We start from the raw sequence: 14,172 nt of genomic DNA on the forward strand, positions 1-14,172 counted from the left end.
AGTTTTAGATCGTACTGCCTGTTTAAGTCCTACCATGCAAGAGATAAATAAAGAATATAGCTGGATACACACCTATGAGATGTTTCCAGCTAAGCCTTGAGGACAAGAAATGTTCATCTGATTGTGCTGTATCTTTGATCCCTGCTCTAGGATTGACTCCTTCCCTCCTCACCTCCTCCCCCAAACCATCCCAAAAGGCTTGGCCAGGCTTTACTAATTTTTTATTAATCTTGTATCTTATTTTAAATCAGTCTGTATCTCCATCACTGAACATAGCTTCTAATATTCTTCTTCTAATCCCTCCTGCTGTAGAGTTTTTCCACACCAAAAAAAAAAACAAAACAAAACCAACCAAAGACAAAACCTCAAAACAACTGAAGTAATTTTCTAGAGACTGCAGAATAGCTGCTTTCCTGTCCTGTGCCATTTTCCTAGGATTTTCTTTATTTGTATGTAAACCAGAAGGTGCCAATTGACAGAAATAAAACATCCTCAGAGGACCTAATTCCAGCTTGTTTTTGCAGCAATCCATTGCTCTGATGAGAGCTGTAAGACATTTTTTGAAGGACCAAGCTCTTCTGTTAGTTCAAGAAATACACTTTCTCTCATCAGGTGGGGACAAGGGCTTGGGAGCAGAGGCCACACTTTGTGCTTCACTTCTTCTGTTGTATTTAGTGTTTTTTCCCTTCCTTCACAGCACAGAAATCAGGCAGGGCACTGCTGTGAAGAAGGCAGATGGGAACTGCCTGCTCTGTCCCTTCAGGCTGGCTTTATTCCTTTCCAGATAAGTGTTGTCAGCTGCAACCATGCTCAGTAGAAAAGAGAGTGCTTGGTCAAGAGCAGAGGAGACAAGCAGGGACCTCTCAGGAGATCACTAACCTATTTTTCTGTAGTAAGGAGCAGCTAAAATGAATCTTCTTGCCTTTACACCACATATTTATAACAAAAATAAGATTTTAAAATATTCATTTAGTACTGGATGTAAGGGCTGAACTGAGGTTTCAAGAGAATAAGGCATTGCCTTACCTCAGATATCCACATGGTCTGGTAAAATACAGAGGAACCCCCATTTCACTGCTTCTGCAGGGTGATCAGCCCTGTCCTGGGCTGACCTCTGCTCAGTTCCCACCTTCACAGCCCTGCTGATCCTGAGCCTCTGCAGGAACACCACACCAGTTATTAATGAGGCCCATTCCTCACACAGCAGCTGGTGGAATCTCTCTCTGCTGGCACACCTGCGTCCATGCTAGGTTCTGGCTGACATTTGGAGAGCAGGTAGATTGTGTGATTTATTTTTTTTCTCATGTCCCTAAAGGATGATGCTAGTCTGGCAAAACACCAGGGACTACCTGCTACTACTCATCTGTGCTCAAATGCCATTGCCATCCACCTGTTCTGGTTCTTGCATGCCTGAGGTGCTGAGATGGAGCCACTTGCTTCTCAGCCACCCACACTTCCACACAAAACAGGAGAAAGCTGAAATTTCATTTTTGCAAGCAAGCACACAGCAGGATCAGAGAGAAAATAAAAGAGCTTTAAAAACAGTTAGTTTGGGTCATCCCATTAACATACAATAATGTTAACTAGGCAGATGAAAAATCAGGAGGAATCACAGAACTGCACCTATAGGCAGCAGTTGGAAATGCAATTCAGAGACAGGGTGGAGGACTGTATTTAAAACTGGTTATTTCCCTCACACACCACATTTATAACTCCCTTAGTGCTTTCTAAGAATAAAGCAGTTGTACATAAGAAAAGCCTTAGGTAAGACCTTGACTCCTTGCTGGATTTCCATATTGCACATGGGAACCCAGTTTCCCAGAGTGGGCCGGAGGAGTTCATCTCACCAGATAGGGATGGGGTGAAGGTGGCACATTGTGTCTGTGGAACAGTTCAATGAAGGGAAAATGGTGTGTTGGGAAGTACAGTCAGATGCTGGGAGATACAGAATACAGATGACAGATACAGAAAACCAGAATGACCCTGACTCAGGGTTGGAGAGGGATCAAAATATCCTGGTATGTTTTTCTAGAGGAGGACTGAGTCACTTTTCATAGGTGCCATGACACTGATATCCATGAACATGGCAAAATGCAAATAAGAATGGAAATTTTCAATGGTAAGAAGACCTGGCTTCTAATGGTTGTTGTAAAACAAGAGGTTTTGGAGGCATAAACCTTCTCAACCTTGGGATTCAGACCATAGAGCCACACAAACCCCTCTGTGTCAATGACACCCTCACCAGGTCATCCTCCCTTGTCCTCATGTGACGCCACAACACAACCCCCTCTTAAAGATATTCCAGATCAGCTGCCAGCTCCTCCTGGTGTCCCTGGAAGTCACAAATCGGTGGCCTTGTCTGGCAGATGTGGAGGGCAATGTGAAGCTGAAATAAGAAAATCTGTGTTCCCTGCTCTGCCTTTCCCCCACTGCTTTAATCAAACTGGTTTTCTGATGAGTGAAGCAGGCATTTAGGGACTGTGTTACAGACACTCAGGAAAAGAAGAGCAAAGGTCCCAGGGCCCCTCCTGGCATTGCTAGCTAACAGCTTTTCAAGGTGGGAAGAATAGGGCAATCTATTTAAATTCAGGTAATAAAAAACCACATTCTTCCTCTATCCATCTATTCCATCCATCCCCTTCCATCTATTCTTGCAACCTTTAAGATGAATAATAAATAAAAACCAAAGGAAGACTTGGTATGCTTTTCTAGAAAATGTTTCCCCTTCAGCTAATAGCAATATATCTTTACACCTGCTCAGTCAATTTTTAATCAAAAGTAAAAATACCCTCTTTGACTTTTTGTACAGAATATCAAAGGCAATTTTCAAAGGTCTTAATAACACTTAAGCACCTAGACTCAGCTGGAAATTTGTGTACATTGCCTACTGAATTGCTTCTATGGATGCCTCCAAAAATCTCATCATACATCTGGAGATAGATTGTGTGATGCAGTGAATTAGCTGGGTACAAGCAGGAATGTAATGTTAGTTCAGTGCTTCACCAGGGCTCATTTATCCTGTTTAGAAATATGCTTGTCTGCTTATCCACCTAGTTAGGATGTGATATTGCTCCCTGAAAATACACCCTGCAGGTAACAAGAAACACACAAAAAGCAATTTCACTGTAATTGATTCCTTTGTCAAAATGATGTAAAAACAAACTAACTTCATAAATATCTATACAGCAAATCCACCCTTCATCACAAAGATAAGCATTAGATCTCTTGAGTTATTGAAGATTTATGCTAACGTATATGAAATATCAGAATGCACAGACCAGAATATTTGTCTGTTCACAAAACCAGAGGGATGATGCACATACAGACATTACATCCCACACCTTAATCACTAAAGGTATAGCTGTGAGCAATGCATTGTTCCACAGGAGGGCAAGTACCTGTATTCCATCACCAAGATCCTCCAGTAATGATGTTTTATATACTGGGAGTGCACCCCACAACAAAGACAATCCTGACAGCACAGCTGAACACCCTCTCCATCATGCTCAAACACTGGTGACATGACCTTCCTCAAGCTGCTGTTCTGGAAGGTGAAAAATGTTCTGGAAGGTTCTTTCAGCTCTGCTGTGGCTTTTGGTGTTGTTTTGGGGTTGTTTTTTTTTTTAGATTTTAAGAACCAGTCCCTTAAATGTGAATCTAACTTTACCTACAGTAACCAACAAACCTCACTGTAACCAAAAACGCAGTTCAGTAAATTATTACAAGTAGCAACAAAATGTTGCAAGTTTCCCTTTTTTTTGAGGCAAATTGCTTGTTTGGCTTTTTTAACAGAAGGGATTTAGAACAGACCACATATTCTGCTCAATCAGACCTTGATCGCAGAAGCTCTTTTATCCATCATTCATATTTATCAAGAGGTCTTTCATTCCTTGAATAGACCTTAGAGAGCATTTTGGTTCCTGTGTTTGTCCTTTTACTCATTAGGCCACTGTTACACAGCAGCCATCCTGGTTTCACCAAAAACGTAAACCAGAACTTTTCAGAGCTTGGGGTTTGAGGGTTTTCTAGCAAGTCTCCTAAAGCAGCTTCTGCAAACTTTCATTTTGATCGTTCTGCATGAGAAGTTTCCAAATTCTGTACATCTGTAAACTCCTACAAATGTTCAGATGGAAATGTGGCCCCCTGGGGCCACAAATTTGAGTCTACAGATGGGAAGCTTTTGTTTTCCCAAGTTATTTTCCATGGGCTTGTAAAACCTAATCTTTAGATCGACAGGGTTCCATGGACCACAGCTTGAAAATCTCCAAAGTAATTCACAAAAAGGTTACTCTCTCCACGCAGGGACAGGTGCTGCTCTGCAGAAGAAGTAAAATACATTCTTACTGTAAAACTGCACAAATGATACACAGGATCACAAATGCATCCATGTCCACACAAACCCACAGAAAAGACAACAGATCTCAAGCTTGTGCTGGCTAAAAGACTAATGTCTCAGCCTTGCAGTTATTCCTGCAGGGAACTGAAGGTTCAGACTTTCCTTTGCATATTTGTGACAACACAGTATGGAGTGCTCAGAGAGGAAAGGGTTATTTCCCTTTGCCTGGGGTTATTTCCCATGGTCCCTATTCACATAGGAATACTTTTACAAATATATCTTCCAGCAATGAAAATTTAGGAATGCCTAGAAATGGCTCGAAGGAAAACTAAATAGGGAATTCCAGAGGGGAAATTTCCCTCCTCCACTAAAAATTTTAAATTTCAACTATTTAAAATTTCTTAGTTTGATCGTCTGTAGCGTTGCTTGGAAATAGAGATTTCCATTGAACTATTAAGAAACACACTTCTTAGAGCTCTCAAATTTCAGAAATCGTGAAATATGGGAAAGAAGAACCAAACAAGCATACAAAGCCTGTTGTCTGTCCTGCATGTCATAGATGAGCCATATGGCCATGCCATAGATGGCCATATGAGCCATTTATTGCCTTTTTTGGAGGAAGGTAATAAACCAGTGTTGTCCAAAAGCACAAGTGAAACACAACCAGAAATTCCCCTTTCTCAGAACTCAACAGCACCAGTGCCACCTTCTGCATGGATTGTCTGGGCTCTAACTCAGAGCTCATAAAATCATCAGCTGGCTGACATGGGTTAAACCCCTTTACACCCCAGCTGCCCAACCCCAGTTTGCCAGCACTTCCCAGCCTGCCAGGAAAGTGTGGGATGGATAAACAAGGGGGACTTTTGAGGTATTTTGAGCCTACACTTAATAGAATTATGCAAGTTAGGTTTGCAGGCTAGCTGAGTTTCTCCAAAATATCATGGCATATATTCTGCATCCTCACATTTTCCTCTCTCTTGCACCCAACCCCACACTTTACCTCATCTTGCTTTCCAAGAGCAGGTCTTCCATAAGGACTCAAGCCTAGTCTGGGAAGGTCCTTGTGGCTTATTCTCAAAAAGCCCTCCCAATTCTGGAATTTTCCAGTTAATTTCTCAGTGGTGTCACATCTATGAAGGAAAACAGGTCCAAGACATGAATGACATATTTAGTAGCTCTGCAAGCTTCCCCTCTTTTCCTCCATCCCTGCTCATTATTTGGAACACATCCCTTGTTCCCTTTCAGAATTAACCTGTGTTAATCTGTCGGTCATCTCCCACCCTGTCCTGTGTTGTATCTCCTTCCCAACATTTCCTTTAATCAATATTCCCTCCAGACACACTAAGTGAGTTCTTTTTATAAACGAATCGGCTCTCACCCGGGAGATTTGACATTCAGACAAACTCAACGTCCCTCTTCATCTAAATAATTTAAGGGATCTGCATCCCTTATCAAAGACTAATATATCAGGCACTGCCAACAAGGCACCTTCATTGTTCTTCAGTGCACATTTAAAGTGCATTCCCTGCTTTGCAGAATAGCTCTGTCAAGAGCCACAGTGACTCAAAGATTTCTTCACAGAGCTGTTGCACCATAAAAACAACCAGCACAAGTCTCTCATAAGAAATTGTTGTGATCACCTGCCCCAATGTGCAGCCCAGCAAAAAGGGAAAATCACCCAGAATAGCCATGACCAGACACTGTCTCATAATTGAGCTCATGTAAAACTTCCAATACTTAAGGCTCCCCTCATCTTCAGATAAATTTTGAATTAGCCTCCCTGATGAGCTTACATTTTTCATTTAACCAGGAATTTATGTCTTCAGCTTCCAATCACCAAATATTACATCTGCTCAGATAGTGATGCCTTTGTTCTCAAAAAATCTCTTTCCCATTTGAACTCTGAGAACATCACCTCTGACCTCTTTTTTTGAAAAGTTTTAGCTCAAGGCAGGTTTTGCCTTGCTTGTATTTCTGCACAAGCTGTCTTTGGAATAGCGTTTCTAAATGCTGGATATCAGAGCAAGAACAAACTCCACCTACACAGATACACCCCACAGAGCCTTTCTGATGTCTTTCCCCCTGTCCTGCAGATGTGACCTCCAGGGCACAGCCTTCTGATCCTCTGTCCTTCCTCTGGCTGGGGATGGACACCAGCTCTGCACGACTGCTGCTGTCAGGGGAGCCTGAGATCTGCAGCAGCTTCTGAGGACAAACTTTGAGGCTGGTCCATTGAGGATAAGGAAAAAAAGCCAGAACTTATGACACAGAGAGCAGACTTTAGATCCAAAGTTTTCAGCCTGGACTGATGTCCATGACCTCTTTTTAAAGATAAGATTTTCAAAAGGGAGAAGCCATTAGTGGTGATCAGAGCTGTTTACTGTTCACAGAGTGACAAGTGAAGAAAAATGAAATTTCTCCTTTCAGATGTTGGTGCTCAGGGTAATACCTCTTACTTATAAAAGCAACTTACAAGGTGCTGGGAAAATCTTCCTGTCTCCTCATCATTCCCCCTGCCTGGGTGCACCACATTCACTGTAGTACTATTGAAAAAAGATAACCACGAAACATTATCCTGTCTTTAACAACAACAAATGTAAGTGCTGAGGAAGGTAGTCAGCACCAATCACTTTAGAAGAATCATTAATGGAATGAACTGCACTGAAAGCTGGTTTTTCATACATTTGCTGAAGCCCTGAAGCAAAAGGGTATATTTTCTTCCAGAGCTACAGGGCTGAAACAAAGTACTTTCCAGAGACAGAACAGCTGAACCAGAAGAATGAGAAAATTTTATGGCATCTTCAGCTCCCAAAGCCAATCTGCCCCACCTGAGGCCTTTCATTTTATAATTCTTCCACTGACACTGAAGCTCTCCCAGTCAATGTCATGGAAACAGAGACTGGATGCAACTTCCATCCTTCCCTTCGCCATGAAAAGGGGCCAGGGAGTGCCCGATGAGCCCAACATGCAGAAACATGGCTTTTGGTGAAATTATCTGATATTAACTGAGAGGAAGAATTTCCATCATGACCAGGCAGTGAAAGGACTGTACTACTAATTTCAATCCTTTAATGTTAAGGAAAGAGAACTGTTGCTGTCGAAACTAATAAGGGATTTTTTTCACTATGCCATTTATGTAGTAGCAGGAATTGTAAAATAGCTTAATGATAGATAACTGTACTGCTGGAGCTTCCTTAGTTTGTCATTTCATACAAAAGGATCTCAGCCACCATAAAATTAAATTTCTCCACATTGCAATTGTTCAGCACTGAGACAAACCAAATTTTCTGCTAATTGAATGCAGCGAGGTACTTATATATTCATAGCGAGCTGGTGCTTTCAGCACCATTGCACTCTGGCTCGGCAGGAGCCTTCCCAGCAGCAGTGTTGAGCTGGTGTGGAGCTGGCACAGCCACCAAGTCACCCACAGAGCTGTCAGCACTGGCTGGGAGCCCAAGATGCCACCTTGGTAGGGACATGGGTTTGCTTTCCTTCCTTGAGAAGCCCCAACCTGTTCTCTTGGGAATATTTTCTGGAGACTGCTCTCCTTGCTTTGCAGAAACAGGACTAGACAGCCTGAACACACCCTGATTCCTCCAATTCACCACTGGCTGAAGGTTACATTTTGCTAGATCATTATCCTCCAGAACTTCAGAGCATAACTATTCAGGAACCTTTGACTTGAAGGTTTCTAAACACAATTCCTCATTGCCTGGCACTAAATAAAAAGAACAATTCAAGGTAAGACGCACTTCATGAATGCCTGTGCTTTGCCTTGCTTGCTGCAGTGGGGATGCTCTCTGGATTGATGTGAGCATTCACACCCCAATCCTCTCCCAACAGTCAAAGGAAAACCGCTCCTTAAATGCTAAATCTCAGCCTCTCTCTCTTTCTACATACTTGATTAGATTTCTCCAGCATTTGACAGACTCTGATGTTAATTCTAGACACCCTTTCTTTAAAATCCCATCCCTCTCCTTGAGTTCTCTAACCCATGTTTGTCCAATTTTCCTAGCCTGGCATGCCCTGGAGTTGCTGACATAACGAGGTGTCTGTGGTCAGACCCCAGTGAAATATCAGGACTTTGGTCTTGTTTTGTTCCAGGTTATCCTCCTTCATTCACCAGTGAATTACCCTTGCACATGAGTCTTTCAAAAGGAGAAAATGTGCCAGCTTTCATCTTTTCCATTATCTAAGGACTAGAAGGTAATGAACAGGAGAACGAGACATAAGAAATGAAGCCAGCTCGTAGCTGTACAGGGGAATTTGCATCCTGCCAGCTGACAGGTAACCAGGGTCACACAACTGCACTCTGCAAATCTCTTTCTTATTCACTGTTGTCAAATTTGCCATATCAGTCAAAGTTCCAAGACTTCTTAATAAGCCACTTACAGCCCCAGCTACTAGAATTATCCTGTTCAAAAATTTCCGGCTTTCATTTTCTGAAAGTACTTTTCTCATCTCCATGGTTGCACAGAGCAGCTTGAAGCAAGTATACATTGAACTCAAAATAACATATGTTTAAAAAAGCCTTATAATTTCAATCCTCTTATGATCTCTGAGTAATAGATTTGATATTTTTCAAAACTTGCATTTGGACAGATTGGGTGTTAAATATGTGTCTGTGAGTCTGTACATACATGTGTACACGTACATGTGCACATGCCCATCTTTTCAGACACGATCTATCCAAAAGGACATAGATGAAAATGAAGAAAAACATAGCCGTGCTTTCAAAGATTAATTTGGAAAGACACCCATTCCAGTTCTATATATTGCAATGTTAAGAATAGAAGCAATTCACAAATGCTTGAAAGCCCCAAAAACACAGGCTGCTAAGAAAGTGCTGTCAGAGACAAGCAGAACAATTTCCAGTTGACTTATTGTGTGAGGAATCAAAAAAACAAGGGGTAAAGGCTGTCAGAGGCCAAAGCATGAGCTTTCTATCCTCTAACAACTAACTTGGACAACACATTTGAGCTAGGTTTCTGCAGGCACTAAGGTATCCAAACTTTTTCTGCTGGCAAACTCCTCTGAAAGACTGATGTTGCTAAAGATCTACCCCTACTCTCCCTGTATTGAGAGAACAGGTACCAATATAATGCAGTTCTACTTTCCCTCCTGTTCCAGAAACTATCCTGCTGCTTGGTCAGTAGGTTGCCAGAAGGTGAATTGGATTCCTAAGAATGGAAAGCATGGGTCATTTATTAATGATGGAATTAATTTTATGCACAGCATTTCAGGGAAGTGCATTCAGACATTTTGCAGCCCTTCATACCAAGGTCAGTTTTATTCTCCACATACAACAGTGAGCTTTGCTGAGATCTGTGTGAGCTGCCAGCAGGACTCTGCTCACACTGGCTGTCCATTAATCCACTGATTAGTTTAGTCACTCACAACATTCTATTTCCACTTTATACTTTCACTGTTGTCTTTTATACTTCCTGTATTCCAGGAGTATTATGGGGATATTTTATTAACACATACACATGGGAATGAGATTTAATCTCTTTAATTTATTACCTGTTGTGTTCCTAGTAAACCTTTCTTTGCAATATCCAGGCAGCACCCTGATGCTAAATCACTGCTGAAAGACAATACAGAACTGCAAAGTATTCTTTATTAAATGTTTTATTTTATTACTAAAACTCTTCAAATGTCCTTAATATATTTTTCAAGCTGTTTTCATTTGGCAGTGGAATGGCTGATCCTTGAAAAGCTTTTGTCTTAGTGCTTAAACCAGTGAAATCTGTATTCACTCCTAGGTGAATTTCCCAGGGTTTCCTATAACAGAGATTATTGACATTTTCACTGGTTGCTATGGAGAGGGTCACTGCATACATTTAGTAGCCTGGGAATTGAACATGTCCAAAGGGTCTCATGAAGGATGGCTTGGTCTTGCAAAAGGGTTTCCAGCTTTGGCCAAGAGCTGACCTAGAATCTGTTATATAGGGATCTGCATCTTCTAAAGATAAGTGAGAGAATCAAGGTCTTGTGGAGAAAGCCACACATTTCCTGAGCAGTGAAATCTGGGACACTACAACCATGAAGTTCTTGGCTCCAGAACTCCAAAGGTGGCTTAACCCCTGCAAGCCTGGCTCAATTCAGAGCTTTTCTCCAGGACACAAAGCAATGCCCAGGAGGGCACCTAGCTGCAGCACAGCTTGACCTGCCATGAGGTGTTCACTGCACCTGCCCACAGCTGCCTGTGCTGTGCAATTCCTTAAGCCCAGTTTTCCAGAACCATCTCAGGAGCCCTCTGAAAACTGGACCCAGAGCCAAGCTGCCAACTTGTTTATTGATGAGCTGTTCCTCAGAGGGACTAAGTGAAATATCTGCAGGGAAATACCTCACCAAACTGAGCATTAGCTGGGCTCAGTGTGTTTTTGTCCCCTCTGGTACCCATTCTGTCTGTTTGCCACAATGCAGTATTTAAGTGATGTATCTCTATAAAGCAGGCTGAAAAATACTGGCATTATTCTGCACTCTTCTTGGATTCTTTGGAGTGGAATTGTCTTTTCAAACTGCCTCAACCTTTTCGTTTGATGTAGTACCATTTAGCAACCCTAAGGATCAACCACCTCACAAAGGAAACAAACCTCCATATAAATGTCTTTAGTTTTAATAGGGAGCCCAAGGCTCCCTATTTAGGCTTTTTTTTTTTATTATCTGGCCAATATTTATCATATATGTACACTTCCAGACTAAGTTTCTCTAACCTTTTCAAGCTCCAGTTTTCAAGATTAACTGCTTACTTAATAGCCACCATCATAATTTCTACTAGGATTTTCTATAATTCATATATTTAATTTTTAACTGGCAAAAAGTTACTAAATGTCTCTTATGAGGCCTAAAGGCAGCCAAATTTTTACAGGACTTAAACCCAGGAGTCCTGAGTCCTGTTCTGCGTCTCAAGCTCCAAGAGCACAGCAGTCAAACCCAAGAGATTCATTTTGCCATCAGCCTCCCCATGGAGCTGGCAACTGTTCTAGGATGCCACATTTTTAGCAGGCTTTGTTGCCTGCATGATGCCTGCAAGGTTTCAGAGGGTTCAGGCCACACAGGGAGTGAAGGGCTCCTCTGTCCCTTCCCCAGGGTGTCCGTGCTGCCCCTGCCTCCCTGCAGGGCTCTGCTCAGAGCAGGGCAGAGCACGCTGCAGGCTCTGTGCCTGTGAAATTCAGCAACAAGGCTCACTTTCAAGTGACACAACCAGCTCTGAAATGTCAGAACAACCCAGGAAATTCACTGTCAGATCAAGAATAGCTGCTGAGGGTGACCCCCTGCGAGCTGAAGCAATGGCACTCAGGGTAGGTCATGTTCCACAGACACTGCCAGGACAGCTTCTCCTTTTCCCCTCCAAAGCTCACAGCCCACATGGCTCAGGGTACCGAGGAGCACTGAGGCACAGGAGGAATCCCTGCTGAGAACAAAGAGCTGAAAACCTTGGTTTCTGACCTTTGCAGCCCTACCTTCCTGTTCCCCTAGATGAGAATCCAAAAAAACCCCATTCATACCCAGAAGAGGGTTTGCCATAGAGACTGGGGAATGACAAGAAGACATTTGCTTTTCCTCAGTTCTAAATTCTGGTCTCCTAGTTCTTTTTTATGCCTTGGCACCCTGATACTCCCCACTGCACCCCTGCAGTCCAGTCCCCCCCTATCCCACCAACAAGCAGTGGAGTGGGAGATGGTGCCTGTCTGGGAAAGCACAAAGGTGAAGTGCAGGTTCACCTGCAAGTTCACCACCCAACTGCTTTGGGTGATGGCAGCTGAACACTCCTTTTCCCATTAAGGCTATAACTTGGTGACTTCAAGTTAGCTGCAAGCTGTCCCTTGCAGCCAGGTCACTGCAGCCATGTCCTGCAGGCTGTAGCTGCAGCCCAGCTGTGACACATGAGCAGCAGCTGGTGGGAGGCACAGCTGTCTGACAATTGGGCAGCCCTGAGCACACCAGGGCTGGGAATAAGGCCCCTTCTCTGTTACCACTCTGAAATGGAGGTCCATTTTTCAAAAATATCCACAGATGGAGCTGTGGCTATGTCAATGCCTTCATTTCCCTTGCAAAACACCCCCTGTGCACACACAGCAGCTCTGGGGCAGAGCCCAAGGCCCCTGCAGCTGGGAGAAAGGTTCATCCAGCCAGGCGGCCCAGTGGGGACTGACCCACCCAGAGAAAATCAGGTCCCTTGGATCTTTCTTCTGTGTGAAAAACCTTTTCCCTGAAGTCATTTAAAATATGAACACTCTTTCTGTCTGTTCTTTCTCCCCACAGAAAATCCCTGCTTTTAACAAAGACTTGAAAAGGGAGAGAGAAAAGGGCTGGCCATGTCAAAGGCTGCTATTATTGCTGCCTCCTTGTGACAGGCGCAGGGGAAGGTGGCTGCTTAAATTCCTAAGACAGACAGACAATGATAGGTAGCAGATGGATGGACGGGCTCCTGCCGGGAGCAGACAATGAATTTCATTTTGTTACAGCACATCTACTGCAGCAGGGGGATGATACTGCAGTGTGTGTGCCAAGTTCCCTTCGCTGGAATGGATCCTGCACAGACCAGGCTCGCACACGGCAGAGATTTTATATATTAAACAGCAAAGGAAAAAGGGCTGACTTACAGCTTTTGTCTTCGCAATCCATTCACAGTAACAACCTAACGGGCAGAGGAGGACTGTCCCACTTTCTGCAGCGCCAGGAGATGCTTTCCACAGAGGCAGTCCCTCAGACGCTCACGGCTGTGCACAGAAACCGCTTCTGCCCTCAGCGGAGCTCGAGCGCTCCTGGACGGAAACTTGGGAGCGCCGGGAGCGGCCCCGGCTGATGGCAGGGACACGGCTGGGACCCTAAAAGGAACAGCCCTGGGAGGGGACAGCTCCGGCTGGTGGCAGGGACACCCCTGAAGGGGACAGCCCCGGCTGATGGCAAGGACACGGCTGGGACCCTGAAAGGGACAGCCCTACAGGGGACAGCCCCGGGAGGAGACGCCCGAGAGGGACAACCCGGCAGGGACACCCCCGGCTGATGGCAGGGACACGGCTGGGACCCGAGAGGGACAACCCGGCAAAGGGCCAGCCCCGAGAGGGGACACCCCTGAAGGGGACAGCCCCGGCTGATGGCAGGGACACGGCTGGGACCCCGAGAGGGGACATCCCGGGAGGGGACACCCCGGCAGGAACAACCCCAGCAAGGGGACGCCCCGTGCCACCCCCCGTCCCCGGCACTCCATCCCGCCCCTCCGAGCCGTGCCGAGCTCTCCGGAGCCTCGGGCCGCAGCCCCTCCCGTGCTCCAGCGCTGTCCCCTCGCTGTCACAGCCGCCGCCACCCCCTGCTGTCCCTTCCCCCCGATCCGTCACATCCCGCCACCTGCGGTCAAGGTGAGGTGTGAGTGACACGGGCATGGGGAGGGAGGGCTGGTGCTTGAGTCATCTCAGGCACTGCAAGGCCTTTTAAATTATGTTGCCGCTTTGAAAATGGGTTTAGAGCCTTTCCATGGTAAATTTGAGTCTGAGCACGCTGCTTTGGCTGTCTGAAATACGGTGTGTACACACACATAAATATCTCCAGGCTGCAACCAAGCCCATCCATCCCCATCCCGGGGCTCCCTATTAGCTCCAGAATCCTGGCGTGCAGCCTAAAGACCTTTCAAGTGATGCATTTGGGAATGATTGGTTATTATCTATAAGAAAAATAATTCCCTGGGCTGGGGGAGGCAACCCAGCAATGAAGACTAGCATAATCCACCTTTGCTTGCTTTTCAGCTCCAGGATGTTCCCTAAATGACACGTCTGCACGGCACAGAGATGGGCAGTGCTCCTGACCAGTGCCTGCTCTGGAGTGCACCT

At 44.7% G+C, this 14,172-nt stretch overlaps 1 long non-coding RNA gene across 9 annotated transcripts in view; it reads right to left on the bottom strand.

Annotated features, from left to right (window-relative positions):
* LOC106629302 (uncharacterized) overlaps positions 1–13,089 on the bottom strand; it is a 133,896-nt gene extending 120,807 nt beyond the window's left edge. For 7 of the 9 annotated variants that reach the window (XR_012581644.1, XR_012581643.1, XR_001332550.3 and 4 more), the window contains exon 1: positions 12,949–13,085. This is a non-coding gene — a long non-coding RNA (uncharacterized LOC106629302). Of the gene's footprint in view, positions 1–5,336; positions 5,467–12,948 lie in introns of all 9 variants that reach the window. The other 2 variants (XR_012581647.1, XR_012581648.1) reach the window with 2 other exon arrangements.
* Between the last annotated feature and the right edge of the window lie 1,083 nt (positions 13,090–14,172).

This window comes from Zonotrichia albicollis, chromosome 9 (genome assembly GCF_047830755.1).
Source record: "Zonotrichia albicollis isolate bZonAlb1 chromosome 9, bZonAlb1.hap1, whole genome shotgun sequence".
NCBI lineage: Eukaryota > Metazoa > Chordata > Aves > Passeriformes > Passerellidae > Zonotrichia > Zonotrichia albicollis.